The 27,079-nt window shown below is 40.6% G+C and overlaps 31 non-coding genes across 31 annotated transcripts; 13 read left to right on the plus strand and 18 right to left on the minus strand.

The window, feature by feature from the left end:
• The first annotated feature begins 38 nt into the window (after positions 1–38).
• Positions 39–110, plus strand: trnap-agg (transfer RNA proline (anticodon AGG)). Its single transcript has one exon. It is a non-coding gene; the product is annotated as a tRNA-Pro (tRNA).
• A 492-nt stretch (positions 111–602) lies between these two features.
• trnal-aag (transfer RNA leucine (anticodon AAG)) lies at positions 603–684 on the minus strand. Its single transcript has one exon. It is a non-coding gene; the product is annotated as a tRNA-Leu (tRNA).
• A 320-nt stretch (positions 685–1,004) lies between these two features.
• On the plus strand, positions 1,005–1,076 carry trnap-ugg (transfer RNA proline (anticodon UGG)). The gene has a single exon. It is a non-coding gene; the product is annotated as a tRNA-Pro (tRNA).
• Positions 1,077–1,568: 492 nt separating this feature from the next.
• Positions 1,569–1,650, minus strand: trnal-uag (transfer RNA leucine (anticodon UAG)). The gene has a single exon. It is a non-coding gene; the product is annotated as a tRNA-Leu (tRNA).
• A 1,850-nt stretch (positions 1,651–3,500) lies between these two features.
• Positions 3,501–3,582, minus strand: trnal-aag (transfer RNA leucine (anticodon AAG)). Its single transcript has one exon. It is a non-coding gene; the product is annotated as a tRNA-Leu (tRNA).
• A 320-nt stretch (positions 3,583–3,902) lies between these two features.
• Positions 3,903–3,974, plus strand: trnap-ugg (transfer RNA proline (anticodon UGG)). The gene has a single exon. It is a non-coding gene; the product is annotated as a tRNA-Pro (tRNA).
• A 492-nt stretch (positions 3,975–4,466) lies between these two features.
• Positions 4,467–4,548, minus strand: trnal-uag (transfer RNA leucine (anticodon UAG)). The gene has a single exon. It is a non-coding gene; the product is annotated as a tRNA-Leu (tRNA).
• A 320-nt stretch (positions 4,549–4,868) lies between these two features.
• Positions 4,869–4,940, plus strand: trnap-ugg (transfer RNA proline (anticodon UGG)). Its single transcript has one exon. It is a non-coding gene; the product is annotated as a tRNA-Pro (tRNA).
• Positions 4,941–5,432: 492 nt separating this feature from the next.
• Positions 5,433–5,514, minus strand: trnal-uag (transfer RNA leucine (anticodon UAG)). The gene has a single exon. It is a non-coding gene; the product is annotated as a tRNA-Leu (tRNA).
• A 1,850-nt stretch (positions 5,515–7,364) lies between these two features.
• trnal-uag (transfer RNA leucine (anticodon UAG)) lies at positions 7,365–7,446 on the minus strand. The gene has a single exon. It is a non-coding gene; the product is annotated as a tRNA-Leu (tRNA).
• Positions 7,447–9,296: 1,850 nt separating this feature from the next.
• Positions 9,297–9,378, minus strand: trnal-aag (transfer RNA leucine (anticodon AAG)). Its single transcript has one exon. It is a non-coding gene; the product is annotated as a tRNA-Leu (tRNA).
• Positions 9,379–9,698: 320 nt separating this feature from the next.
• trnap-ugg (transfer RNA proline (anticodon UGG)) lies at positions 9,699–9,770 on the plus strand. Its single transcript has one exon. It is a non-coding gene; the product is annotated as a tRNA-Pro (tRNA).
• Positions 9,771–10,262: 492 nt separating this feature from the next.
• On the minus strand, positions 10,263–10,344 carry trnal-uag (transfer RNA leucine (anticodon UAG)). Its single transcript has one exon. It is a non-coding gene; the product is annotated as a tRNA-Leu (tRNA).
• Positions 10,345–10,664: 320 nt separating this feature from the next.
• trnap-ugg (transfer RNA proline (anticodon UGG)) lies at positions 10,665–10,736 on the plus strand. The gene has a single exon. It is a non-coding gene; the product is annotated as a tRNA-Pro (tRNA).
• Positions 10,737–11,228: 492 nt separating this feature from the next.
• trnal-uag (transfer RNA leucine (anticodon UAG)) lies at positions 11,229–11,310 on the minus strand. Its single transcript has one exon. It is a non-coding gene; the product is annotated as a tRNA-Leu (tRNA).
• Positions 11,311–13,160: 1,850 nt separating this feature from the next.
• trnal-aag (transfer RNA leucine (anticodon AAG)) lies at positions 13,161–13,242 on the minus strand. Its single transcript has one exon. It is a non-coding gene; the product is annotated as a tRNA-Leu (tRNA).
• Positions 13,243–13,562: 320 nt separating this feature from the next.
• On the plus strand, positions 13,563–13,634 carry trnap-ugg (transfer RNA proline (anticodon UGG)). Its single transcript has one exon. It is a non-coding gene; the product is annotated as a tRNA-Pro (tRNA).
• Positions 13,635–14,126: 492 nt separating this feature from the next.
• Positions 14,127–14,208, minus strand: trnal-uag (transfer RNA leucine (anticodon UAG)). Its single transcript has one exon. It is a non-coding gene; the product is annotated as a tRNA-Leu (tRNA).
• Positions 14,209–16,058: 1,850 nt separating this feature from the next.
• On the minus strand, positions 16,059–16,140 carry trnal-aag (transfer RNA leucine (anticodon AAG)). The gene has a single exon. It is a non-coding gene; the product is annotated as a tRNA-Leu (tRNA).
• A 320-nt stretch (positions 16,141–16,460) lies between these two features.
• trnap-ugg (transfer RNA proline (anticodon UGG)) lies at positions 16,461–16,532 on the plus strand. Its single transcript has one exon. It is a non-coding gene; the product is annotated as a tRNA-Pro (tRNA).
• Positions 16,533–17,024: 492 nt separating this feature from the next.
• Positions 17,025–17,106, minus strand: trnal-uag (transfer RNA leucine (anticodon UAG)). The gene has a single exon. It is a non-coding gene; the product is annotated as a tRNA-Leu (tRNA).
• A 2,816-nt stretch (positions 17,107–19,922) lies between these two features.
• On the minus strand, positions 19,923–20,004 carry trnal-aag (transfer RNA leucine (anticodon AAG)). The gene has a single exon. It is a non-coding gene; the product is annotated as a tRNA-Leu (tRNA).
• A 320-nt stretch (positions 20,005–20,324) lies between these two features.
• On the plus strand, positions 20,325–20,396 carry trnap-ugg (transfer RNA proline (anticodon UGG)). Its single transcript has one exon. It is a non-coding gene; the product is annotated as a tRNA-Pro (tRNA).
• A 656-nt stretch (positions 20,397–21,052) lies between these two features.
• trnap-agg (transfer RNA proline (anticodon AGG)) lies at positions 21,053–21,124 on the plus strand. The gene has a single exon. It is a non-coding gene; the product is annotated as a tRNA-Pro (tRNA).
• A 492-nt stretch (positions 21,125–21,616) lies between these two features.
• On the minus strand, positions 21,617–21,698 carry trnal-aag (transfer RNA leucine (anticodon AAG)). The gene has a single exon. It is a non-coding gene; the product is annotated as a tRNA-Leu (tRNA).
• Positions 21,699–22,018: 320 nt separating this feature from the next.
• Positions 22,019–22,090, plus strand: trnap-ugg (transfer RNA proline (anticodon UGG)). The gene has a single exon. It is a non-coding gene; the product is annotated as a tRNA-Pro (tRNA).
• Positions 22,091–22,746: 656 nt separating this feature from the next.
• On the plus strand, positions 22,747–22,818 carry trnap-agg (transfer RNA proline (anticodon AGG)). Its single transcript has one exon. It is a non-coding gene; the product is annotated as a tRNA-Pro (tRNA).
• Positions 22,819–23,310: 492 nt separating this feature from the next.
• On the minus strand, positions 23,311–23,392 carry trnal-uag (transfer RNA leucine (anticodon UAG)). Its single transcript has one exon. It is a non-coding gene; the product is annotated as a tRNA-Leu (tRNA).
• Positions 23,393–24,276: 884 nt separating this feature from the next.
• On the minus strand, positions 24,277–24,358 carry trnal-aag (transfer RNA leucine (anticodon AAG)). Its single transcript has one exon. It is a non-coding gene; the product is annotated as a tRNA-Leu (tRNA).
• Positions 24,359–26,208: 1,850 nt separating this feature from the next.
• On the minus strand, positions 26,209–26,290 carry trnal-aag (transfer RNA leucine (anticodon AAG)). The gene has a single exon. It is a non-coding gene; the product is annotated as a tRNA-Leu (tRNA).
• A 320-nt stretch (positions 26,291–26,610) lies between these two features.
• trnap-ugg (transfer RNA proline (anticodon UGG)) lies at positions 26,611–26,682 on the plus strand. Its single transcript has one exon. It is a non-coding gene; the product is annotated as a tRNA-Pro (tRNA).
• The last annotated feature ends 397 nt before the right edge of the window (positions 26,683–27,079 follow it).

Below are 27,079 nucleotides of genomic sequence, written 5' to 3' on the forward strand. Positions count from 1 at the left end.
GCATTTTCAAAAATTGACGTATCAAATTATGTTGATGTGGCTCGTTGGTCTAGGGGTATGATTCTCGCTTAGGGTGTGAGAGGTCCCGGGTTCAATTCCCGGACGAGCCCTCGGTTCTTTGCACAATGTTGTGCACAGCCTTGAAAGATTGAGCTGTTATTTCGTGAAATGCTTCAGGATTCCATTTGATATCCCATAATCCAGCTGTATTCTGGAAAAGCTAGTGAATATTTTTGTCTTTGTTCTTAGTTGCCATCAACGCACAAACCTGCTTTATTGGGAATAGAATGTGTTGGAATATATCTTTCGGCAGATTCAACAGGGCATGTCATTACTGAAATGCATTAAGGAGTATATATTTTTCACACTTTCACACTATTCAACTTGTGCTCGTGATCTCAAATTGATTCTCATTGGCATAATTAACTGCCAATTGCGTTAGTGTGAATGAAAGATCCACAAAGTGAGACCTTGTGTAGGTGTTCAACGAATGTTGTCGCTTTTTTGAGGGGATTCGAAGCATGTAACTGAGAAATTGCCATTCAACAGTATTGCCTTTGAGAAAAGCATTTCAAAATTCTCCTTGAACACAGTTCATGTACTGGCAGTGGTGGGATTTGAACCCACGCCTCCTAAGAGACTGGAGCCTTAATCCAGCGCCTTAGACCGCTCGGCCACACTACCACAAAACACTAACATTCTTAATGGCCTTTCAAAATGATGCTGCAATGCAAAGGGTTGAATGCCCCTGCAAGGATTTGAAACAACGTCTCCTCGAACTGGAGCATTGATCCAGCACCTTGGAAAACTCGGCAGCACTATATCACAGGACATTTGTAACTATTTTTGAATTACAAAGTAGGACTTTAATGCAGTCCAAAGGAAGAATGAATATTGTAATTTGACGGCAATAAATTGGAATTATACAATTGTTCTTAAACGCTTGCACCCCTGCTAATAATTTGAGCATTTTCAAAAATTGACATATCAAATTATGTTGATGTGGCTCGTTGGTCTAGGGGTATGATTCTCGCTTTGGGTGCGAGAGGTCCCGGGTTCAAATCCCGGACGAGCCCTCGGTTCTTTGCTCAATGTTGTGCACAGCCTTGAAAGATTGAGCTGTTAATTCGTGAAATGCTTCAGGATTCCATTTGATATCCCATAATCCAGCTGTATTCTGGAAAAACTAGTGAATATTTTTGTCTTTTTTCTTAGTTGCCATCAACGCACAAACCTGCTTTATTGGGAATAGAATGTGTTGGAATATATCTTTCGGCACATTCAACAGGGCATGTCATTACTGAAATGCATTAAGGAGTATATATTTTTCACACTTTCACACTATTCAACTTGTGCTCGTGATCTCAAATTGATTCTCTTTGGAATAATTAACTGCCAATTGCGTTAGTGTGAATGAAAGATCCACAAAGTGAGACCTTGTGTAGGTGTTCAACGAATGTTGTCGCTTTTTTGAGGGGATTAGAAGCATGTAACTGAGAAATTGCCATTCAACAGTATTGCCTGTGAGAAAAGCATTTCAAAATACTCCTTGAACACAGTTCATGTACTGGCAGTGGTGGGATTTGAACCCACGCCTCCTAAGAGACTGGAGCCTAAATCCAGCGCCTTAGACCGCTCGGCCACACTACCACAACACACTAACATTCTTAATGGCCTTTCAAAATGAAGCTGCAATGCAAAGGGTTGAATGCCCCTGCAAGGATTTGAAACAACGTCTCCTCGAACTGGAGCATTGATCCAGCACCTTGGAAAACTCGGCAGCACTATATCACAGGACATTTGTAACTATTTTTGAATTACAAAGTAGGACTTTAATGCAGTCCAAAGGAAGAATGAATATTGTAATTTGACGGCAATAAATTGGAATTACACAATTATTCTTAAACGCTTGCACCCCTGCTAATCATCTGAGCATTTTCAAAAATTGACATATCAAATTATGTTGATGTGGCTCGTTGGTCTAGGGGTATGATTCTCGCTGTGGGTGCTTGAGGTCCCGGGTTCAAATCCCAGACGAGCCCTCAGTTCTTTGCTCAATGTTGTGCACAGCCTTGAAAGATTGAGCTGTTATTTCGTGAAATGCTTCAGGATTCCATTTGATATCCCATAATCCAGCTGTATACTGGAAAAGCTAGTGAATATATTTGTCTTTGTTCTTAGTTGCCATCAACGCACAAACCTGCTTTATTGGGATTAGAATGTGTTGGAATATATCTTTCGGCACATTCAACAGGGCATGTCATTACTGAAATGCATTAAGGAGTATAGGTTTTTCACACTTTCACACTATTCAACTTGTCCTCGTGATCTCAAATTGATTCTCTTTGGCATAATTAACTGCCAATTGCGTTAGTGTGAATGAAAGATCCACAATGTGAGACCTTGTGTAGGTGTTGAACGAATGTTGTCGCTTTTTTGAGGGGATTCGAAGCATGTTACTGAGAAATAGCCATTCAACAGTATTGCCTTTGAGAAATGCATTTCAAAATACTCCTTGAACACAGTTCATGTACTTGCAGTGGTGGGATTTGAACCCACGCCTCCAAAGAGACTAGAGCCTTAATCCAGCGCCTTAGACCGCTCTGCCACACTACCACAAATCTCAAACATTATTAATGGCCTTTCAAAATGATGCTGCAATGCAAAGGGTTGAATGCCCTTGCAAGGATTTGAAACAACGTCTCCTCGAACTGGAGCATTGATCCAGCACCTTGGAAAACTCGGCAGCACTATATCACAGGACATTTGTAACTATTATTGAATTTCAAAGTAGGACTTTAATGCAGTCCAAAGGAAGAATGAATATTGTAATTTGACGGCAATAAATTGGAATTATACAATTGTTCTTAAACGCTTGCACCCCTGCTAATCATCTGAGCATTTTCAAAAATTGACATATCAAATTATGTTGATGTGGCTCGTTGGTCTAGGGGTATGATTCTCGCTGTGGGTGCGAGAGGTCCCGGGTTCAAATCCCAGACGAGCCCTCGGTTCTTTGCTCAATGTTGTGCACAGCCTTGAAAGATTGAGCTGTTATTTCGTGAAATGCTTCAGGATTCCATTTGATATCCCATAATCCAGCTGTATTCTGGAAAAGCTAGTGAATATATTTGTCTTTGTTCTTAGTTGCCATCAACGCACAAACCTGCTTTATTGGGATTAGAATGTGTTGGAATATATCTTTCGGCACATTCAACAGGGCATGTCATTACTGAAATGCATTAAGGAGTTTAGGTTTTTCACACTTTCACACTATTCAACTTGTCCTCGTGATCTCAAATTGATTCTCTTTGGTATAATTAACTGCCAATTGCGTTAGTGTGAATGAAAGATCCACAAAGTGAGACCTTGTGTAGGTGTTGAACGAATGTTGTCGCTTTTTTGAGGTGATTCGAAGCATGTTACTGAGAAATAGCCATTCAACAGTATTGCCTTTGAGAAATGCATTTCAAAATACTCCTTGAACACAGTTCATGTACTGGCAGTGGTGGGATTTGAACCCACGCCTCCTAAGAGACTGGAGCCTTAATCCAGCGCCTTAGACCGCTCGGCCACACTACCACAAAACACTAACATTCTTAATGGCCTTTCAAAATGATGCTGCAATGCAAAGGGTTGAATGCCCCTGCAAGGATTTGAAACAACGTCTCCTCGAACTGGAGCATTGATCCAGCACCTTGGAAAACTCGGCAGCACCATATCACAGGACATTTGTAACTATTTTTGAATTACAAAGTAGGACTTTAATGCAGTCCAAAGGAAGAATGAATATTGTAATTTGACGGCAATAAATTGGAATTATACAATTGTTCTTAAACGCTTGCACCCCTGCTAATAATTTGAGCATTTTCAAAAATTGACATATCAATTTATGTTGATGTGGCTCGTTGGTCTAGGGGTATGATTCTCGCTTTGGGTGCGAGAGGGCGCGGGTTCAAATCCCGGACGAGCCCTCGGTGCTTTGCTCAATGTTGTGCACAGCCTTGTAAGATTGAGCTGTTATTTCGTGAAATGCTTCAGGATTCCATTTGATATCCCATAATCCAGCTGTATTCTGGAAGAGCTAGTGAATATTTTTGTCTTTGTTCTTAGTTGCCATCAACGCACAAACCTGCTTTATTGGGAATAGAATGTGTTGGAATATATCTTTCGGCACATTCAACAGGGCATGTCATTACTGAAATGCATTAAGGAGTATATATTTTTCACACTTTCACACTATTCAACTTGTGCTCGTGATCTCAAATTGATTCTCTTTGGAATAATTAACTGCCAATTGCGTTAGTGTGAATGAAAGATCCACAAAGTGAGACCTTGTGTAGGTGTTCAACGAATGTTGTCGCTTTTTTGAGGGGATTAGAAGCATGTAACTGAGAAATTGCCATTCAACAGTATTGCCGTTGAGAAAAGCATTTCAAAATACTCCTTGAACACAGTTCATGTACTGGCAGTGGTGGGATTTGAACCCACGCCTCCTAAGAGACTGGAGCCTAAATCCAGCGCCTTAGACCGCTCGGCCACACTACCACAATACACTAACATTCTTAATGGCCTTTCAAAATGAAGCTGCAATGCAAAGGGTTGAATGCCCCTGCAAGGATTTGAAACAACGTCTCCTCGAACTGGAGCATTGATCCAGCACCTTGGAAAACTCGGCAGCACTATATCACAGGACATTTGTAACTATTTTTGAATTACAAAGTAGGACTTTAATGCAGTCCAAAGGAAGAATGAATATTGTAATTTGACGGCAATAAATTGGAATTATACAATTGTTCTTAAACGCTTGCACCCCTGCTAATAATTTGAGCATTTTCAAAAATTGACATATCAAATTATGTTGATGTGGCTCGTTGGTCTAGGGGTATGATTCTCGCTTTGGGTGCGAGAGGTCCCGGGTTCAAATCCCGGACGAGCCCTCGGTTCTTTGCTCAATGTTGTGCACAGCCTTGAAAGATTGAGCTGTTAATTCGTGAAATGCTTCAGGATTCCATTTGATATCCCATAATCCAGCTGTATTCTGGAAAAACTAGTGAATATTTTTGTCTTTTTTCTTAGTTGCCATCAACGCACAAACCTGCTTTATTGGGAATAGAATGTGTTGGAATATATCTTTCGGCACATTCAACAGGGCATGTCATTACTGAAATGCATTAAGGAGTATATATTTTTCACACTTTCACACTATTCAACTTGTGCTCGTGATCTCAAATTGATTCTCTTTGGAATAATTAACTGCCAATTGCGTTAGTGTGAATGAAAGATCCACAAAGTGAGACCTTGTGTAGGTGTTCAACGAATGTTGTCGCTTTTTTGAGGGGATTAGAAGCATGTAACTGAGAAATTGCCATTCAACAGTATTGCCTGTGAGAAAAGCATTTCAAAATACTCCTTGAACACAGTTCATGTACTGGCAGTGGTGGGATTTGAACCCACGCCTCCTAAGAGACTGGAGCCTAAATCCAGCGCCTTAGACCGCTCGGCCACACTACCACAACACACTAACATTCTTAATGGCCTTTCAAAATGAAGCTGCAATGCAAAGGGTTGAATGCCCCTGCAAGGATTTGAAACAACGTCTCCTCGAACTGGAGCATTGATCCAGCACCTTGGAAAACTCGGCAGCACTATATCACAGGACATTTGTAACTATTTTTGAATTACAAAGTAGGACTTTAATGCAGTCCAAAGGAAGAATGAATATTGTAATTTGACGGCAATAAATTGGAATTACACAATTATTCTTAAACGCTTGCACCCCTGCTAATCATCTGAGCATTTTCAAAAATTGACATATCAAATTATGTTGATGTGGCTCGTTGGTCTAGGGGTATGATTCTCGCTGTGGGTGCTTGAGGTCCCGGGTTCAAATCCCAGACGAGCCCTCAGTTCTTTGCTCAATGTTGTGCACAGCCTTGAAAGATTGAGCTGTTATTTCGTGAAATGCTTCAGGATTCCATTTGATATCCCATAATCCAGCTGTATACTGGAAAAGCTAGTGAATATATTTGTCTTTGTTCTTAGTTGCCATCAACGCACAAACCTGCTTTATTGGGATTAGAATGTGTTGGAATATATCTTTCGGCACATTCAACAGGGCATGTCATTACTGAAATGCATTAAGGAGTATAGGTTTTTCACACTTTCACACTATTCAACTTGTCCTCGTGATCTCAAATTGATTCTCTTTGGCATAATTAACTGCCAATTGCGTTAGTGTGAATGAAAGATCCACAATGTGAGACCTTGTGTAGGTGTTGAACGAATGTTGTCGCTTTTTTGAGGGGATTCGAAGCATGTTACTGAGAAATAGCCATTCAACAGTATTGCCTTTGAGAAATGCATTTCAAAATACTCCTTGAACACAGTTCATGTACTTGCAGTGGTGGGATTTGAACCCACGCCTCCAAAGAGACTAGAGCCTTAATCCAGCGCCTTAGACCGCTCTGCCACACTACCACAAATCTCAAACATTATTAATGGCCTTTCAAAATGATGCTGCAATGCAAAGGGTTGAATGCCCTTGCAAGGATTTGAAACAACGTCTCCTCGAACTGGAGCATTGATCCAGCACCTTGGAAAACTCGGCAGCACTATATCACAGGACATTTGTAACTATTATTGAATTTCAAAGTAGGACTTTAATGCAGTCCAAAGGAAGAATGAATATTGTAATTTGACGGCAATAAATTGGAATTATACAATTGTTCTTAAACGCTTGCACCCCTGCTAATCATCTGAGCATTTTCAAAAATTGACATATCAAATTATGTTGATGTGGCTCGTTGGTCTAGGGGTATGATTCTCGCTGTGGGTGCGAGAGGTCCCGGGTTCAAATCCCAGACGAGCCCTCGGTTCTTTGCTCAATGTTGTGCACAGCCTTGAAAGATTGAGCTGTTATTTCGTGAAATGCTTCAGGATTCCATTTGATATCCCATAATCCAGCTGTATTCTGGAAAAGCTAGTGAATATATTTGTCTTTGTTCTTAGTTGCCATCAACGCACAAACCTGCTTTATTGGGATTAGAATGTGTTGGAATATATCTTTCGGCACATTCAACAGGGCATGTCATTACTGAAATGCATTAAGGAGTTTAGGTTTTTCACACTTTCACACTATTCAACTTGTCCTCGTGATCTCAAATTGATTCTCTTTGGTATAATTAACTGCCAATTGCGTTAGTGTGAATGAAAGATCCACAAAGTGAGACCTTGTGTAGGTGTTGAACGAATGTTGTCGCTTTTTTGAGGTGATTCGAAGCATGTTACTGAGAAATAGCCATTCAACAGTATTGCCTTTGAGAAATGCATTTCAAAATACTCCTTGAACACAGTTCATGTACTGGCAGTGGTGGGATTTGAACCCACGCCTCCTAAGAGACTGGAGCCTAAATCCAGCGCCTTAGACCGCTCGGCCACACTACCACAACACACTAACATTCTTAATGGCCTTTCAAAATGAAGCTGCAATGCAAAGGGTTGAATGCCCCTGCAAGGATTTGAAACAACGTCTCCTCGAACTGGAGCATTGATCCAGCACCTTGGAAAACTCGGCAGCACTATATCACAGGACATTTGTAACTATTTTTGAATTACAAAGTAGGACTTTAATGCAGTCCAAAGGAAGAATGAATATTGTAATTTGACGGCAATAAATTGGAATTACACAATTATTCTTAAACGCTTGCACCCCTGCTAATCATCTGAGCATTTTCAAAAATTGACATATCAAATTATGTTGATGTGGCTCGTTGGTCTAGGGGTATGATTCTCGCTGTGGGTGCTTGAGGTCCCGGGTTCAAATCCCAGACGAGCCCTCAGTTCTTTGCTCAATGTTGTGCACAGCCTTGAAAGATTGAGCTGTTATTTCGTGAAATGCTTCAGGATTCCATTTGATATCCCATAATCCAGCTGTATACTGGAAAAGCTAGTGAATATATTTGTCTTTGTTCTTAGTTGCCATCAACGCACAAACCTGCTTTATTGGGATTAGAATGTGTTGGAATATATCTTTCGGCACATTCAACAGGGCATGTCATTACTGAAATGCATTAAGGAGTATAGGTTTTTCACACTTTCACACTATTCAACTTGTCCTCGTGATCTCAAATTGATTCTCTTTGGCATAATTAACTGCCAATTGCGTTAGTGTGAATGAAAGATCCACAATGTGAGACCTTGTGTAGGTGTTGAACGAATGTTGTCGCTTTTTTGAGGGGATTCGAAGCATGTTACTGAGAAATAGCCATTCAACAGTATTGCCTTTGAGAAATGCATTTCAAAATACTCCTTGAACACAGTTCATGTACTTGCAGTGGTGGGATTTGAACCCACGCCTCCAAAGAGACTAGAGCCTTAATCCAGCGCCTTAGACCGCTCTGCCACACTACCACAAATCTCAAACATTATTAATGGCCTTTCAAAATGATGCTGCAATGCAAAGGGTTGAATGCCCTTGCAAGGATTTGAAACAACGTCTCCTCGAACTGGAGCATTGATCCAGCACCTTGGAAAACTCGGCAGCACTATATCACAGGACATTTGTAACTATTATTGAATTTCAAAGTAGGACTTTAATGCAGTCCAAAGGAAGAATGAATATTGTAATTTGACGGCAATAAATTGGAATTATACAATTGTTCTTAAACGCTTGCACCCCTGCTAATCATCTGAGCATTTTCAAAAATTGACATATCAAATTATGTTGATGTGGCTCGTTGGTCTAGGGGTATGATTCTCGCTGTGGGTGCGAGAGGTCCCGGGTTCAAATCCCAGACGAGCCCTCGGTTCTTTGCTCAATGTTGTGCACAGCCTTGAAAGATTGAGCTGTTATTTCGTGAAATGCTTCAGGATTCCATTTGATATCCCATAATCCAGCTGTATTCTGGAAAAGCTAGTGAATATATTTGTCTTTGTTCTTAGTTGCCATCAACGCACAAACCTGCTTTATTGGGATTAGAATGTGTTGGAATATATCTTTCGGCACATTCAACAGGGCATGTCATTACTGAAATGCATTAAGGAGTTTAGGTTTTTCACACTTTCACACTATTCAACTTGTCCTCGTGATCTCAAATTGATTCTCTTTGGTATAATTAACTGCCAATTGCGTTAGTGTGAATGAAAGATCCACAAAGTGAGACCTTGTGTAGGTGTTGAACGAATGTTGTCGCTTTTTTGAGGTGATTCGAAGCATGTTACTGAGAAATAGCCATTCAACAGTATTGCCTTTGAGAAATGCATTTCAAAATACTCCTTGAACACAGTTCATGTACTGGCAGTGGTGGGATTTGAACCCACGCCTCCTAAGAGACTGGAGCCTTAATCCAGCGCCTTAGACCGCTCGGCCACACTACCACAAAACACTAACATTCTTAATGGCCTTTCAAAATGATGCTGCAATGCAAAGGGTTGAATGCCCCTGCAAGGATTTGAAACAACGTCTCCTCGAACTGGAGCATTGATCCAGCACCTTGGAAAACTCGGCAGCACCATATCACAGGACATTTGTAACTATTTTTGAATTACAAAGTAGGACTTTAATGCAGTCCAAAGGAAGAATGAATATTGTAATTTGACGGCAATAAATTGGAATTATACAATTGTTCTTAAACGCTTGCACCCCTGCTAATAATTTGAGCATTTTCAAAAATTGACATATCAATTTATGTTGATGTGGCTCGTTGGTCTAGGGGTATGATTCTCGCTTTGGGTGCGAGAGGGCGCGGGTTCAAATCCCGGACGAGCCCTCGGTGCTTTGCTCAATGTTGTGCACAGCCTTGTAAGATTGAGCTGTTATTTCGTGAAATGCTTCAGGATTCCATTTGATATCCCATAATCCAGCTGTATTCTGGAAGAGCTAGTGAATATTTTTGTCTTTGTTCTTAGTTGCCATCAACGCACAAACCTGCTTTATTGGGAATAGAATGTGTTGGAATATATCTTTCGGCACATTCAACAGGGCATGTCATTACTGAAATGCATTAAGGAGTATATATTTTTCACACTTTCACACTATTCAACTTGTGCTCGTGATCTCAAATTGATTCTCTTTGGAATAATTAACTGCCAATTGCGTTAGTGTGAATGAAAGATCCACAAAGTGAGACCTTGTGTAGGTGTTCAACGAATGTTGTCGCTTTTTTGAGGGGATTAGAAGCATGTAACTGAGAAATTGCCATTCAACAGTATTGCCGTTGAGAAAAGCATTTCAAAATACTCCTTGAACACAGTTCATGTACTGGCAGTGGTGGGATTTGAACCCACGCCTCCTAAGAGACTGGAGCCTAAATCCAGCGCCTTAGACCGCTCGGCCACACTACCACAATACACTAACATTCTTAATGGCCTTTCAAAATGAAGCTGCAATGCAAAGGGTTGAATGCCCCTGCAAGGATTTGAAACAACGTCTCCTCGAACTGGAGCATTGATCCAGCACCTTGGAAAACTCGGCAGCACTATATCACAGGACATTTGTAACTATTTTTGAATTACAAAGTAGGACTTTAATGCAGTCCAAAGGAAGAATGAATATTGTAATTTGACGGCAATAAATTGGAATTATACAATTGTTCTTAAACGCTTGCACCCCTGCTAATAATTTGAGCATTTTCAAAAATTGACATATCAAATTATGTTGATGTGGCTCGTTGGTCTAGGGGTATGATTCTCGCTTTGGGTGCGAGAGGTCCCGGGTTCAAATCCCGGACGAGCCCTCGGTTCTTTGCTCAATGTTGTGCACAGCCTTGAAAGATTGAGCTGTTAATTCGTGAAATGCTTCAGGATTCCATTTGATATCCCATAATCCAGCTGTATTCTGGAAAAACTAGTGAATATTTTTGTCTTTTTTCTTAGTTGCCATCAACGCACAAACCTGCTTTATTGGGAATAGAATGTGTTGGAATATATCTTTCGGCACATTCAACAGGGCATGTCATTACTGAAATGCATTAAGGAGTATATATTTTTCACACTTTCACACTATTCAACTTGTGCTCGTGATCTCAAATTGATTCTCTTTGGAATAATTAACTGCCAATTGCGTTAGTGTGAATGAAAGATCCACAAAGTGAGACCTTGTGTAGGTGTTCAACGAATGTTGTCGCTTTTTTGAGGGGATTAGAAGCATGTAACTGAGAAATTGCCATTCAACAGTATTGCCTGTGAGAAAAGCATTTCAAAATACTCCTTGAACACAGTTCATGTACTGGCAGTGGTGGGATTTGAACCCACGCCTCCTAAGAGACTGGAGCCTAAATCCAGCGCCTTAGACCGCTCGGCCACACTACCACAACACACTAACATTCTTAATGGCCTTTCAAAATGAAGCTGCAATGCAAAGGGTTGAATGCCCCTGCAAGGATTTGAAACAACGTCTCCTCGAACTGGAGCATTGATCCAGCACCTTGGAAAACTCGGCAGCACTATATCACAGGACATTTGTAACTATTTTTGAATTACAAAGTAGGACTTTAATGCAGTCCAAAGGAAGAATGAATATTGTAATTTGACGGCAATAAATTGGAATTACACAATTATTCTTAAACGCTTGCACCCCTGCTAATCATCTGAGCATTTTCAAAAATTGACATATCAAATTATGTTGATGTGGCTCGTTGGTCTAGGGGTATGATTCTCGCTGTGGGTGCTTGAGGTCCCGGGTTCAAATCCCAGACGAGCCCTCAGTTCTTTGCTCAATGTTGTGCACAGCCTTGAAAGATTGAGCTGTTATTTCGTGAAATGCTTCAGGATTCCATTTGATATCCCATAATCCAGCTGTATACTGGAAAAGCTAGTGAATATATTTGTCTTTGTTCTTAGTTGCCATCAACGCACAAACCTGCTTTATTGGGATTAGAATGTGTTGGAATATATCTTTCGGCACATTCAACAGGGCATGTCATTACTGAAATGCATTAAGGAGTATAGGTTTTTCACACTTTCACACTATTCAACTTGTCCTCGTGATCTCAAATTGATTCTCTTTGGCATAATTAACTGCCAATTGCGTTAGTGTGAATGAAAGATCCACAATGTGAGACCTTGTGTAGGTGTTGAACGAATGTTGTCGCTTTTTTGAGGGGATTCGAAGCATGTTACTGAGAAATAGCCATTCAACAGTATTGCCTTTGAGAAATGCATTTCAAAATACTCCTTGAACACAGTTCATGTACTTGCAGTGGTGGGATTTGAACCCACGCCTCCAAAGAGACTAGAGCCTTAATCCAGCGCCTTAGACCGCTCTGCCACACTACCACAAATCTCAAACATTATTAATGGCCTTTCAAAATGATGCTGCAATGCAAAGGGTTGAATGCCCTTGCAAGGATTTGAAACAACGTCTCCTCGAACTGGAGCATTGATCCAGCACCTTGGAAAACTCGGCAGCACTATATCACAGGACATTTGTAACTATTATTGAATTTCAAAGTAGGACTTTAATGCAGTCCAAAGGAAGAATGAATATTGTAATTTGACGGCAATAAATTGGAATTATACAATTGTTCTTAAACGCTTGCACCCCTGCTAATCATCTGAGCATTTTCAAAAATTGACATATCAAATTATGTTGATGTGGCTCGTTGGTCTAGGGGTATGATTCTCGCTGTGGGTGCGAGAGGTCCCGGGTTCAAATCCCAGACGAGCCCTCGGTTCTTTGCTCAATGTTGTGCACAGCCTTGAAAGATTGAGCTGTTATTTCGTGAAATGCTTCAGGATTCCATTTGATATCCCATAATCCAGCTGTATTCTGGAAAAGCTAGTGAATATATTTGTCTTTGTTCTTAGTTGCCATCAACGCACAAACCTGCTTTATTGGGATTAGAATGTGTTGGAATATATCTTTCGGCACATTCAACAGGGCATGTCATTACTGAAATGCATTAAGGAGTTTAGGTTTTTCACACTTTCACACTATTCAACTTGTCCTCGTGATCTCAAATTGATTCTCTTTGGTATAATTAACTGCCAATTGCGTTAGTGTGAATGAAAGATCCACAAAGTGAGACCTTGTGTAGGTGTTGAACGAATGTTGTCGCTTTTTTGAGGTGATTCGAAGCATGTTACTGAGAAATAGCCATTCAACAGTATTGCCTTTGAGAAATGCATTTCAAAATACTCCTTGAACACAGTTCATGTACTGGCAGTGGTGGGATTTGAACCCACGCCTCCTAAGAGACTGGAGCCTTAATCCAGCGCCTTAGACCGCTCGGCCACACTACCACAAAACACTAACATTCTTAATGGCCTTTCAAAATGATGCTGCAATGCAAAGGGTTGAATGCCCCTGCAAGGATTTGAAACAACGTCTCCTCGAACTGGAGCATTGATCCAGCACCTTGGAAAACTCGGCAGCACCATATCACAGGACATTTGTAACTATTTTTGAATTACAAAGTAGGACTTTAATGCAGTCCAAAGGAAGAATGAATATTGTAATTTGACGGCAATAAATTGGAATTATACAATTGTTCTTAAACGCTTGCACCCCTGCTAATAATTTGAGCATTTTCAAAAATTGACATATCAATTTATGTTGATGTGGCTCGTTGGTCTAGGGGTATGATTCTCGCTTTGGGTGCGAGAGGGCGCGGGTTCAAATCCCGGACGAGCCCTCGGTGCTTTGCTCAATGTTGTGCACAGCCTTGTAAGATTGAGCTGTTATTTCGTGAAATGCTTCAGGATTCCATTTGATATCCCATAATCCAGCTGTATTCTGGAAGAGCTAGTGAATATTTTTGTCTTTGTTCTTAGTTGCCATCAACGCACAAACCTGCTTTATTGGGAATAGAATGTGTTGGAATATATCTTTCGGCACATTCAACAGGGCATGTCATTACTGAAATGCATTAAGGAGTATATATTTTTCACACTTTCACACTATTCAACTTGTGCTCGTGATCTCAAATTGATTCTCTTTGGAATAATTAACTGCCAATTGCGTTAGTGTGAATGAAAGATCCACAAAGTGAGACCTTGTGTAGGTGTTCAACGAATGTTGTCGCTTTTTTGAGGGGATTAGAAGCATGTAACTGAGAAATTGCCATTCAACAGTATTGCCGTTGAGAAAAGCATTTCAAAATACTCCTTGAACACAGTTCATGTACTGGCAGTGGTGGGATTTGAACCCACGCCTCCTAAGAGACTGGAGCCTAAATCCAGCGCCTTAGACCGCTCGGCCACACTACCACAATACACTAACATTCTTAATGGCCTTTCAAAATGAAGCTGCAATGCAAAGGGTTGAATGCCCCTGCAAGGATTTGAAACAACGTCTCCTCGAACTGGAGCATTGATCCAGCACCTTGGAAAACTCGGCAGCACTATATCACAGGACATTTGTAACTATTTTTGAATTACAAAGTAGGACTTTAATGCGGTCCAAAGGAAGAATGAATATTGTAATTTGACGGCAATAAATTGGAATTACACAATTATTCTTAAACGCTTGCACCCCTGCTAATCATCTGAGCATTTTCAAAAATTGACATATCAAATTATGTTGATGTGGCTCGTTGGTCTAGGGGTATGATTCTCGCTGTGGGTGCTTGAGGTCCCGGGTTCAAATCCCAGACGAGCCCTCGGTTCTTTGCTCAATGTTGTGCACAGCCTTGAAAGATTGAGCTGTTATTTCGTGAAATGCTTCAGGATTCCATTTGATATCCCATAATCCAGCTGTATACTGGAAAAGCTAGTGAATATATTTGTCTTTGTTCTTAGTTGCCATCAACGCACAAACCTGCTTTATTGGGATTAGAATGTGTTGGAATATATCTTTCGGCACATTCAACAGGGCATGTCATTACTGAAATGCATTAAGGAGTATAGGTTTTTCACACTTTCACACTATTCAACTTGTCCTCGTGATCTCAAATTGATTCTCTTTGGCATAATTAACTGCCAATTGCGTTAGTGTGAATGAAAGATCCACAAAGTGAGACCTTGTGTAGGTGTTGAACGAATGTTGTCGCTTTTTTGAGGGGATTCGAAGCATGTTACTGAGAAATAGCCATTCAACAGTATTGCCTTTGAGAAATGCATTTCAAAATACTCCTTGAACACAGTTCATGTACTTGCAGTGGTGGGATTTGAACCCACGCCTCCAAAGAGACTAGAGCCTTAATCCAGCGCCTTAGACCGCTCTGCCACACTACCACAAATCTCAAACATTATTAATGGCCTTTCAAAATGATGCTGCAATGCAAAGGGTTGAATGCCCTTGCAAGGATTTGAAACAACGTCTCCTCGAACTGGAGCATTGATCCAGCACCTTGGAAAACTCGGCAGCACTATATCACAGGACATTTGTAACTATTATTGAATTTCAAAGTAGGACTTTAATGCAGTCCAAAGGAAGAATGAATATTGTAATTTGACGGCAATAAATTGGAATTATACAATTGTTCTTAAACGCTTGCACCCCTGCTAATCATCTGAGCATTTTCAAAAATTGACATATCAAATTATGTTGATGTGGCTCGTTGGTCTAGGGGTATGATTCTCGCTGTGGGTGCGAGAGGTCCCGGGTTCAAATCCCAGACGAGCCCTCGGTTCTTTGCTCAATGTTGTGCACAGCCTTGAAAGATTGAGCTGTTATTTCGTGAAATGCTTCAGGATTCCATTTGATATCCCATAATCCAGCTGTATTCTGGAAAAGCTAGTGAATATATTTGTCTTTGTTCTTAGTTGCCATCAACGCACAAACCTGCTTTATTGGGATTAGAATGTGTTGGAATATATCTTTCGGCACATTCAACAGGGCATGTCATTACTGAAATGCATTAAGGAGTTTAGGTTTTTCACACTTTCACACTATTCAACTTGTCCTCGTGATCTCAAATTGATTCTCTTTGGTATAATTAACTGCCAATTGCGTTAGTGTGAATGAAAGATCCACAAAGTGAGACCTTGTGTAGGTGTTGAACGAATGTTGTCGCTTTTTTGAGGTGATTCGAAGCATGTTACTGAGAAATAGCCATTCAACAGTATTGCCTTTGAGAAATGCATTTCAAAATACTCCTTGAACACAGTTCATGTACTGGCAGTGGTGGGATTTGAACCCACGCCTCCTAAGAGACTGGAGCCTTAATCCAGCGCCTTAGACCGCTCGGCCACACTACCACAAAACACTAACATTCTTAATGGCCTTTCAAAATGATGCTGCAATGCAAAGGGTTGAATGCCCCTGCAAGGATTTGAAACAACGTCTCCTCGAACTGGAGCATTGATCCAGCACCTTGGAAAACTCGGCAGCACCATATCACAGGACATTTGTAACTATTTTTGAATTACAAAGTAGGACTTTAATGCAGTCCAAAGGAAGAATGAATATTGTAATTTGACGGCAATAAATTGGAATTATACAATTGTTCTTAAACGCTTGCACCCCTGCTAATAATTTGAGCATTTTCAAAAATTGACATATCAATTTATGTTGATGTGGCTCGTTGGTCTAGGGGTATGATTCTCGCTTTGGGTGCGAGAGGGCGCGGGTTCAAATCCCGGACGAGCCCTCGGTGCTTTGCTCAATGTTGTGCACAGCCTTGTAAGATTGAGCTGTTATTTCGTGAAATGCTTCAGGATTCCATTTGATATCCCATAATCCAGCTGTATTCTGGAAGAGCTAGTGAATATTTTTGTCTTTGTTCTTAGTTGCCATCAACGCACAAACCTGCTTTATTGGGAATAGAATGTGTTGGAATATATCTTTCGGCACATTCAACAGGGCATGTCATTACTGAAATGCATTAAGGAGTATATATTTTTCACACTTTCACACTATTCAACTTGTGCTCGTGATCTCAAATTGATTCTCTTTGGAATAATTAACTGCCAATTGCGTTAGTGTGAATGAAAGATCCACAAAGTGAGACCTTGTGTAGGTGTTCAACGAATGTTGTCGCTTTTTTGAGGGGATTAGAAGCATGTAACTGAGAAATTGCCATTCAACAGTATTGCCGTTGAGAAAAGCATTTCAAAATACTCCTTGAACACAGTTCATGTACTGGCAGTGGTGGGATTTGAACCCACGCCTCCTAAGAGACTGGAGCCTAAATCCAGCGCCTTAGACCGCTCGGCCACACTACCACAATACACTAACATTCTTAATGGCCTTTCAAAATGAAGCTGCAATGCAAAGGGTTGAATGCCCCTGCAAGGATTTGAAACAACGTCTCCTCGAACTGGAGCATTGATCCAGCACCTTGGAAAACTCGGCAGCACTATATCACAGGACATTTGTAACTATTTTTGAATTACAAAGTAGGACTTTAATGCGGTCCAAAGGAAGAATGAATATTGTAATTTGACGGCAATAAATTGGAATTACACAATTATTCTTAAACGCTTGCACCCCTGCTAATCATCTGAGCATTTTCAAAAATTGACATATCAAATTATGTTGATGTGGCTCGTTGGTCTAGGGGTATGATTCTCGCTGTGGGTGCTTGAGGTCCCGGGTTCAAATCCCAGACGAGCCCTCGGTTCTTTGCTCAATGTTGTGCACAGCCTTGAAAGATTGAGCTGTTATTTCGTGAAATGCTTCAGGATTCCATTTGATATCCCATAATCCAGCTGTATACTGGAAAAGCTAGTGAATATATTTGTCTTTGTTCTTAGTTGCCATCAACGCACAAACCTGCTTTATTGGGATTAGAATGTGTTGGAATATATCTTTCGGCACATTCAACAGGGCATGTCATTACTGAAATGCATTAAGGAGTATAGGTTTTTCACACTTTCACACTATTCAACTTGTCCTCGTGATCTCAAATTGATTCTCTTTGGCATAATTAACTGCCAATTGCGTTAGTGTGAATGAAAGATCCACAAAGTGAGACCTTGTGTAGGTGTTGAACGAATGTTGTCGCTTTTTTGAGGGGATTCGAAGCATGTTACTGAGAAATAGCCATTCAACAGTATTGCCTTTGAGAAATGCATTTCAAAATACTCCTTGAACACAGTTCATGTACTTGCAGTGGTGGGATTTGAACCCACGCCTCCAAAGAGACTAGAGCCTTAATCCAGCGCCTTAGACCGCTCTGCCACACTACCACAAATCTCAAACATTATTAATGGCCTTTCAAAATGATGCTGCAATGCAAAGGGTTGAATGCCCTTGCAAGGATTTGAAACAACGTCTCCTCGAACTGGAGCATTGATCCAGCACCTTGGAAAACTCGGCAGCACTATATCACAGGACATTTGTAACTATTATTGAATTTCAAAGTAGGACTTTAATGCAGTCCAAAGGAAGAATGAATATTGTAATTTGACGGCAATAAATTGGAATTATACAATTGTTCTTAAACGCTTGCACCCCTGCTAATCATCTGAGCATTTTCAAAAATTGACATATCAAATTATGTTGATGTGGCTCGTTGGTCTAGGGGTATGATTCTCGCTGTGGGTGCGAGAGGTCCCGGGTTCAAATCCCAGACGAGCCCTCGGTTCTTTGCTCAATGTTGTGCACAGCCTTGAAAGATTGAGCTGTTATTTCGTGAAATGCTTCAGGATTCCATTTGATATCCCATAATCCAGCTGTATTCTGGAAAAGCTAGTGAATATATTTGTCTTTGTTCTTAGTTGCCATCAACGCACAAACCTGCTTTATTGGGATTAGAATGTGTTGGAATATATCTTTCGGCACATTCAACAGGGCATGTCATTACTGAAATGCATTAAGGAGTTTAGGTTTTTCACACTTTCACACTATTCAACTTGTCCTCGTGATCTCAAATTGATTCTCTTTGGTATAATTAACTGCCAATTGCGTTAGTGTGAATGAAAGATCCACAAAGTGAGACCTTGTGTAGGTGTTGAACGAATGTTGTCGCTTTTTTGAGGGGATTCGAAGCATGTTACTGAGAAATAGCCATTCAACAGTATTGCCTTTGAGAAATGCATTTCAAAATACTCCTTGAACACAGTTCATGTACTGGCAGTGGTGGGATTTGAACCCACGCCTCCTAAGAGACTACAGCCTTAATCCAGCTCCTTAGACCGCTCTGCCACACTACCACAAATCTCAAACATTATTAATGGCCTTTCAAAATGATGCTGCAATGCAAAGGGTTGAATGCCCTTGCAAGGATTTGAAACAACGTCTCCTCGAACTGGAGCATTGATCCAGCACCTTGGAAAACTCGGCAGCACTATATCACAGGACATTTGTAACTATTATTGAATTACAAAGTAGGACTTTAATGCAGTCCAAAGGAAGAATGAATATTGTAATTTGACGTCAATAAATTGGAATTATACAATTGTTCTTAAACGCTTGCACCCCTGCTAATCATCTGAGCATTTTCAAAAATTGACATATCAAATAATGTTGATGTGGCTCGTTGGTCTAGGGGTATGATTCTCGCTTTGGGTGCGGGAGGTCCCCGGTTCAAATCCTGGTTGAGCCCTCGGTGCTTTGCTCAATGTTGTGCACAGCCTTGAAAGATTGAGCTGTTATTTCGTGAAATGCTTCATGATTCCATTTGATATCCCATAATCCAGCTGTATTCTGGAAAAGCTAGTGAATATTTTTGTCTTTGTTCTTAGTTGCCATCAACGCACAAACCTGCTTTATTGGGAATAGAATGTGTTGGAATATATCTTTCGGCAGATTCAACAGGGCATGTCATTACTGAAATGCATTAAGGAGTATATATTTTTCACACTTTCACACTATTCAACTTGTGCTCGTGATCTCAAATTGATTCTCTTTGGCATAATTAACTGCCAATTGCGTTAGTGTGAATGAAAGATCCACAAAGTGAGACCTTGTGTAGGTGTTCAACGAATGTTGTCGCTTTTTTGAGAGGATTCGAAGCATGTAACTGAGAAATTGCCATTCAACAGTATTGCCTTTGAGAAAAGCATTTCAAAATACTCCGTGAACACAGTTCATGTACTGGCAGTGGTGGGATTTGAACCCACGCCTCCTAAGAGACTGGAGCCTTAATCCAGCGTCTTAGACCGCTCGGCCACACTACCACAAAACACTAACATTCTTAATGGCCTTTCAAAATGATGCTGCAATGCAAAGGGTTGAATGCCCCTGCAAGGATTTGAAACAACGTCTCCTCGAACTGGAGCATTGATCCAGCACCTTGGAAAACTCGGCAGCACTATATCACAGGACATTTGTAACTATTTTTGAATTACAAAGAAGGACTTTAATGCAGTCCAAAGGAAGAATGAATATTGTAATTTGACGGCAATAAATTGGAATTATACAATTGTTCTTAAACGCTTGCACCCCTGCTAATAATTTGAGCATTTTCAAAAATTGACATGTCAAATTATGTTGATGTGGCTCGTTGGTCTAGGGGTATGATTCTCGCATTGGGTGCGAGAGGTCCCGGGTTCAAATCCCGGACGAGCCCTCGGTTCTTTGCTCAATGTTGTGCACAGTCATGTAAGATTGTGCTGTTATTTCGTGAAATGCTTCAGGATTCCATTTGATATCCCATAATCCAGCTGTATTCTGGAAAAGCTAGTGAATATTTTTGTCTTTGTTCTTAGTTGCCATCAACACACAAACCTGCTTTATTGGGAATAGAATGTGTTGAAATATATCTTTCGGCACATTCAATTATACAATTGTTCTTAAACGCTTGCACCCCTGCTAATCATTTGAGCATTTTCAAAAATTGACATATCAAATTAAGTTGATGTGGCTCGTTGGTCTAGGGGTATGATTCGCGCTTAGGGTGAGAGAGGTCCCGGGTTCAATTCCCGGACGAGACCTCGGTTCTTTGCTCAATGTTGTGCACTGCCTTGAAAGATTGAGCTGGTATTTCGTGAAATGCTTCAGGATTCCATTTGATATCCCATAATCCAGCTGTATTCTGGAAAAGCTAGTGAATATTTTTGTCTTTGTTCTTAGTTGCCATCAACACACAAACCTGCTTTATTGGGAATAGAATGTGTTGGAATATATCTTTCGGCACATTCAATTATACAATTGTTCTTAAACGCTTGCACCCCTGCTAATCATTTGAGCATTTTCAAAAATTGACATATCAAATAATGTTGATGTGGCTCGTTGGTCTAGGGGTATGATTCTCGCTTAGGGTGTGAGAGGACCCGGGTTCAATTCCCGGACGAGCCCTCGGTTCTCTGCTCAATGTTGTGCACAGCCTTGAAAGATTGAGCTGTTATTTCGTGAAATGCTTCAGGATTCCATTTGATATCCCATAATCCAGCTGTATTCTGGAAAAGCTAGTGAATATTTTTGTCTTTGTTCTTAGTTGCCATCAACACACAAACCTGCTTTATTGGGAATAGAATGTGTTGGAATATATCTTTCGGCACATTCAACAGGGCATGTCATTACTGAAATGCATTAAGGAGTATATATTTTTCACACTTTCACACTATTCAACTTGTGCTCGTGATCTCAAATTGATTCTCTTTGGCATAATTAACTGCCAATTGCGTTAGTGTGAATGAAAGATCCACAAAGTGAGACCTTGTGTAGGTGTTCAACGAATGTTGTCGCTTTTTTGAGGGGATTCGAAGCATGTAACTGAGAAATTGCCATTCAACAGTATTGCCTTTGAGAAAAGCATTTCAAAATTCTCCTTGAACACAGTTCATGTACTGGCAGTGGTGGGATTTGAACCCACTCCTCCTAAGAGACTGGAGCCTTAATCCAGCGCCTTAGACCGCTCGGCCACACTACCACAAAACACTAACATTCTTAATGGCCTTTCAAAATGATGCTGCAATGCAAAGGGTTGAATGCCCCTGCAAGGATTTGAAACAACGTCTCCTCGAACTGGAGCATTGATCCAGCACCTTGGAAAACTCGGCAGCACCATATCACAGGACATTTGTAACTATTTTTGAATTACAAAGTAGGACTTTAATGCAGTCCAAAGGAAGAATGAATATTGTAATTTGACGGCAATAAATTGGAATTATACAATTGTTCTTAAACGCTTGCACCCCTGCTAATAATTTGAGCATTTTCAAAAATTGACATGTCAAATTATGTTGATGTGGCTCGTTGGTCTAGGGGTATGATTCTCGCATTGGGTGCGAGAGGTCCCGGGTTCAAATCCCGGACGAGCCCTCGGTTCTTTGCTCAATGTTGTGCACAGTCATGTAAGATTGTGCTGTTATTTCGTGAAATGCTTCAGGATTCCATTTGATATCCCATAATCCAGCTGTATTCTGGAAAAGCTAGTGAATATTTTTGTCTTTGTTCTTAGTTGCCATCAACACACAAACCTGCTTTATTGGGAATAGAATGTGTTGAAATATATCTTTCGGCACATTCAATTATACAATTGTTCTTAAACGCTTGCACCCCTGCTAATCATTTGAGCATTTTCAAAAATTGACATATCAAATTAAGTTGATGTGGCTCGTTGGTCTAGGGGTATGATTCGCGCTTAGGGTGAGAGAGGTCCCGGGTTCAATTCCCGGACGAGACCTCGGTTCTTTGCTCAATGTTGTGCACTGCCTTGAAAGATTGAGCTGGTATTTCGTGAAATGCTTCAGGATTCCATTTGATATCCCATAATCCAGCTGTATTCTGGAAAAGCTAGTGAATATTTTTGTCTTTGTTCTTAGTTGCCATCAACACACAAACCTGCTTTATTGGGAATAGAATGTGTTGGAATATATCTTTCGGCACATTCAATTATACAATTGTTCTTAAACGCTTGCACCCCTGCTAATCATTTGAGCATTTTCAAAAATTGACATATCAAATAATGTTGATGTGGCTCGTTGGTCTAGGGGTATGATTCTCGCTTAGGGTGTGAGAGGACCCGGGTTCAATTCCCGGACGAGCCCTCGGTTCTCTGCTCAATGTTGTGCACAGCCTTGAAAGATTGAGCTGTTATTTCGTGAAATGCTTCAGGATTCCATTTGATATCCCATAATCCAGCTGTATTCTGGAAAAGCTAGTGAATATTTTTGTCTTTGTTCTTAGTTGCCATCAACGCACAAACCTGCTTTATTGGGAATAGAATGTGTTGGAATATATCTTTCGGCACATTCAACAGGGCATGTCATTACTGAAATGCATTAAGGAGTATATATTTTTCACACTTTCACACTATTCAACTTGTGCTCGTGATCTCAAATTGATTCTCTTTGGAATAATTAACTGCCAATTGCGTTAGTGTGAATGAAAGATCCCCAAAGTGAGACCTTGTGTAGGTGTTCAACGAATGTTGTCGCTTTTTTGAGGGGATTAGAAGCATGTAACTGAGAAATTGCCATTCAACAGTATTGCCGTTGAGAAAAGCATTTCAAAATACTCCTTGAACACAGTTCATGTACTGGCAGTGGTGGGATTTGAACCCACGCCTCCTAAGAGACTGGAGCCTAAATCCAGCGCCTTAGACCGCTCGGCCACACTACCACAATACACTAACATTCTTAATGGCCTTTCAAAATGAAGCTGCAATGCAAAGGGTTGAATGCCCCTGCAAGGATTTGAAACAACGTCTCCTCGAACTGGAGCATTGATCCAGCACCTTGGAAAACTCGGCAGCACTATATCACAGGACATTTGTAACTATTTTTGAATTACAAAGTAGGACTTTAATGCAGTCCAAAGGAAGAATGAATATTGTAATTTGACGGCAATAAATTGGAATTACACAATTATTCTTAAACGCTTGCACCCCTGCTAATCATCTGAGCATTTTCAAAAATTGACATATCAAATTATGTTGATGTGGCTCGTTGGTCTAGGGGTATGATTCTCGCTGTGGGTGCGAGAGGTCCCGGGTTCAAATCCCAGACGAGCCCTCGGTTCTTTGCTCAATGTTGTGCACAGCCTTGAAAGATTGAGCTGTTATTTCGTGAAATGCTTCAGGATTCCATTTGATATCCCATAATCCAGCTGTATACTGGAAAAGCTAGTGAATATATTTGTCTTTGTTCTTAGTTGCCATCAACGCACAAACCTGCTTTATTGGGATTAGAATGTGTTGGAATATATCTTTCGGCACATTCAACAGGGCATGTCATTACTGAAATGCATTAAGGAGTATAGGTTTTTCACACTTTCACACTATTCAACTTGTCCTCGTGATCTCAAATTGATTCTCTTTGGCATAATTAACTGCCAATTGCGTTAGTGTGAATGAAAGATCCACAAAGTGAGACCTTGTGTAGGTGTTGAACGAATGTTGTCGCTTTTTTGAGGGGATTCGAAACATGTTACTGAGAAATAGCCATTCAACAGTATTGCCTTTGAGAAATGCATTTCAAAATACTCCTTGAACACAGTTCATGTACTAGCAGTGGTGGGATTTGAACCCACGCCTCCAAAGAGACTAGAGCCTTAATCCAGCGCCTTAGACCGCTCTGCCACACTACCACAAATCTCAAACATTATTAATGGCCTTTCAAAATGATGCTGCAATGCAAAGGGTTGAATGCCCTTGCAAGGATTTGAAACAACGTCTCCTCGAACTGGAGCATTGATCCAGCACCTTGGAAAACTCGGCAGCACTATATCACAGGACATTTGTAACTATTATTGAATTTCAAAGTAGGACTTTAATGCAGTCCAAAGGAAGAATGAATATTGTAATTTGACGGCAATAAATTGGAATTATACAATTGTTCTTAAACGCTTGCACCCCTGCTAATCATCTGAGCATTTTCAAAAATTGACATATCAAATTATGTTGATGTGGCTCGTTGGTCTAGGGGTATGATTCTCGCTGTGGGTGCGAGAGGTCCCGGGTTCAAATCCCAGACGAGCCCTCGGTTCTTTGCTCAATGTTGTGCACAGCCTTGAAAGATTGAGCTGTTATTTCGTGAAATGCTTCAGGATTCCATTTGATATCCCATAATCCAGCTGTATTCTGGAAAAGCTAGTGAATATATTTGTCTTTGTTCTTAGTTGCCATCAACGCACAAACCTGCTTTATTGGGATTAGAATGTGTTGGAATATATCTTTCGGCACATTCAACAGGGCATGTCATTACTGAAATGCATTAAGGAGTTTAGGTTTTTCACACTTTCACACTATTCAACTTGTCCTCGTGATCTCAAATTGATTCTCTTTGGTATAATTAACTGCCAATTGCGTTAGTGTGAATGAAAGATCCACAAAGTGAGACCTTGTGTAGGTGTTGAACGAATGTTGTCGCTTTTTTGAGGGGATTCGAAGCATGTTACTGAGAAATAGCCATTCAACAGTATTGCCTTTGAGAAATGCATTTCAAAATACTCCTTGAACACAGTTCATGTACTGGCAGTGGTGGGATTTGAACCCACGCCTCCTAAGAGACTACAGCCTTAATCCAGCTCCTTAGACCGCTCTGCCACACTACCACAAATCTCAAACATTATTAATGGCCTTTCAAAATGATGCTGCAATGCAAAGGGTTGAATGCCCTTGCAAGGATTTGAAACAACGTCTCCTCGAACTGGAGCATTGATCCAGCACCTTGGAAAACTCGGCAGCACTATATCACAGGACATTTGTAACTATTATTGAATTACAAAGTAGGACTTTAATGCAGTCCAAAGGAAGAATGAATATTGTAATTTGACGTCAATAAATTGGAATTATACAATTGTTCTTAAACGCTTGCACCCCTGCTAATCATCTGAGCATTTTCAAAAATTGACATATCAAATAATGTTGATGTGGCTCGTTGGTCTAGGGGTATGATTCTCGCTTTGGGTGCGGGAGGTCCCCGGTTCAAATCCTGGTTGAGCCCTCGGTGCTTTGCTCAATGTTGTGCACAGCCTTGAAAGATTGAGCTGTTATTTCGTGAAATGCTTCATGATTCCATTTGATATCCCATAATCCAGCTGTATTCTGGAAAAGCTAGTGAATATTTTTGTCTTTGTTCTTAGTTGCCATCAACGCACAAACCTGCTTTATTGGGAATAGAATGTGTTGGAATATATCTTTCGGCAGATTCAACAGGGCATGTCATTACTGAAATGCATTAAGGAGTATATATTTTTCACACTTTCACACTATTCAACTTGTGCTCGTGATCTCAAATTGATTCTCTTTGGCATAATTAACTGCCAATTGCGTTAGTGTGAATGAAAGATCCACAAAGTGAGACCTTGTGTAGGTGTTCAACGAATGTTGTCGCTTTTTTGAGAGGATTCGAAGCATGTAACTGAGAAATTGCCATTCAACAGTATTGCCTTTGAGAAAAGCATTTCAAAATACTCCGTGAACACAGTTCATGTACTGGCAGTGGTGGGATTTGAACCCACGCCTCCTAAGAGACTGGAGCCTTAATCCAGCGTCTTAGACCGCTCGGCCACACTACCACAAAACACTAACATTCTTAATGGCCTTTCAAAATGATGCTGCAATGCAAAGGGTTGAATGCCCCTGCAAGGATTTGAAACAACGTCTCCTCGAACTGGAGCATTGATCCAGCACCTTGGAAAACTCGGCAGCACTATATCACAGGACATTTGTAACTATTTTTGAATTACAAAGAAGGACTTTAATGCAGTCCAAAGGAAGAATGAATATTGTAATTTGACGGCAATAAATTGGAATTATACAATTGTTCTTAAACGCTTGCACCCCTGCTAATAATTTGAGCATTTTCAAAAATTGACATGTCAAATTATGTTGATGTGGCTCGTTGGTCTAGGGGTATGATTCTCGCATTGGGTGCGAGAGGTCCCGGGTTCAAATCCCGGACGAGCCCTCGGTTCTTTGCTCAATGTTGTGCACAGTCATGTAAGATTGTGCTGTTATTTCGTGAAATGCTTCAGGATTCCATTTGATATCCCATAATCCAGCTGTATTCTGGAAAAGCTAGTGAATATTTTTGTCTTTGTTCTTAGTTGCCATCAACACACAAACCTGCTTTATTGGGAATAGAATGTGTTGAAATATATCTTTCGGCACATTCAATTATACAATTGTTCTTAAACGCTTGCACCCCTGCTAATCATTTGAGCATTTTCAAAAATTGACATATCAAATTAAGTTGATGTGGCTCGTTGGTCTAGGGGTATGATTCGCGCTTAGGGTGAGAGAGGTCCCGGGTTCAATTCCCGGACGAGACCTCGGTTCTTTGCTCAATGTTGTGCACTGCCTTG

The sequence above is a fragment of the Gadus macrocephalus genome, chromosome 5 (assembly GCF_031168955.1).
Source record: "Gadus macrocephalus chromosome 5, ASM3116895v1".
Lineage (NCBI taxonomy): Eukaryota > Metazoa > Chordata > Actinopteri > Gadiformes > Gadidae > Gadus > Gadus macrocephalus.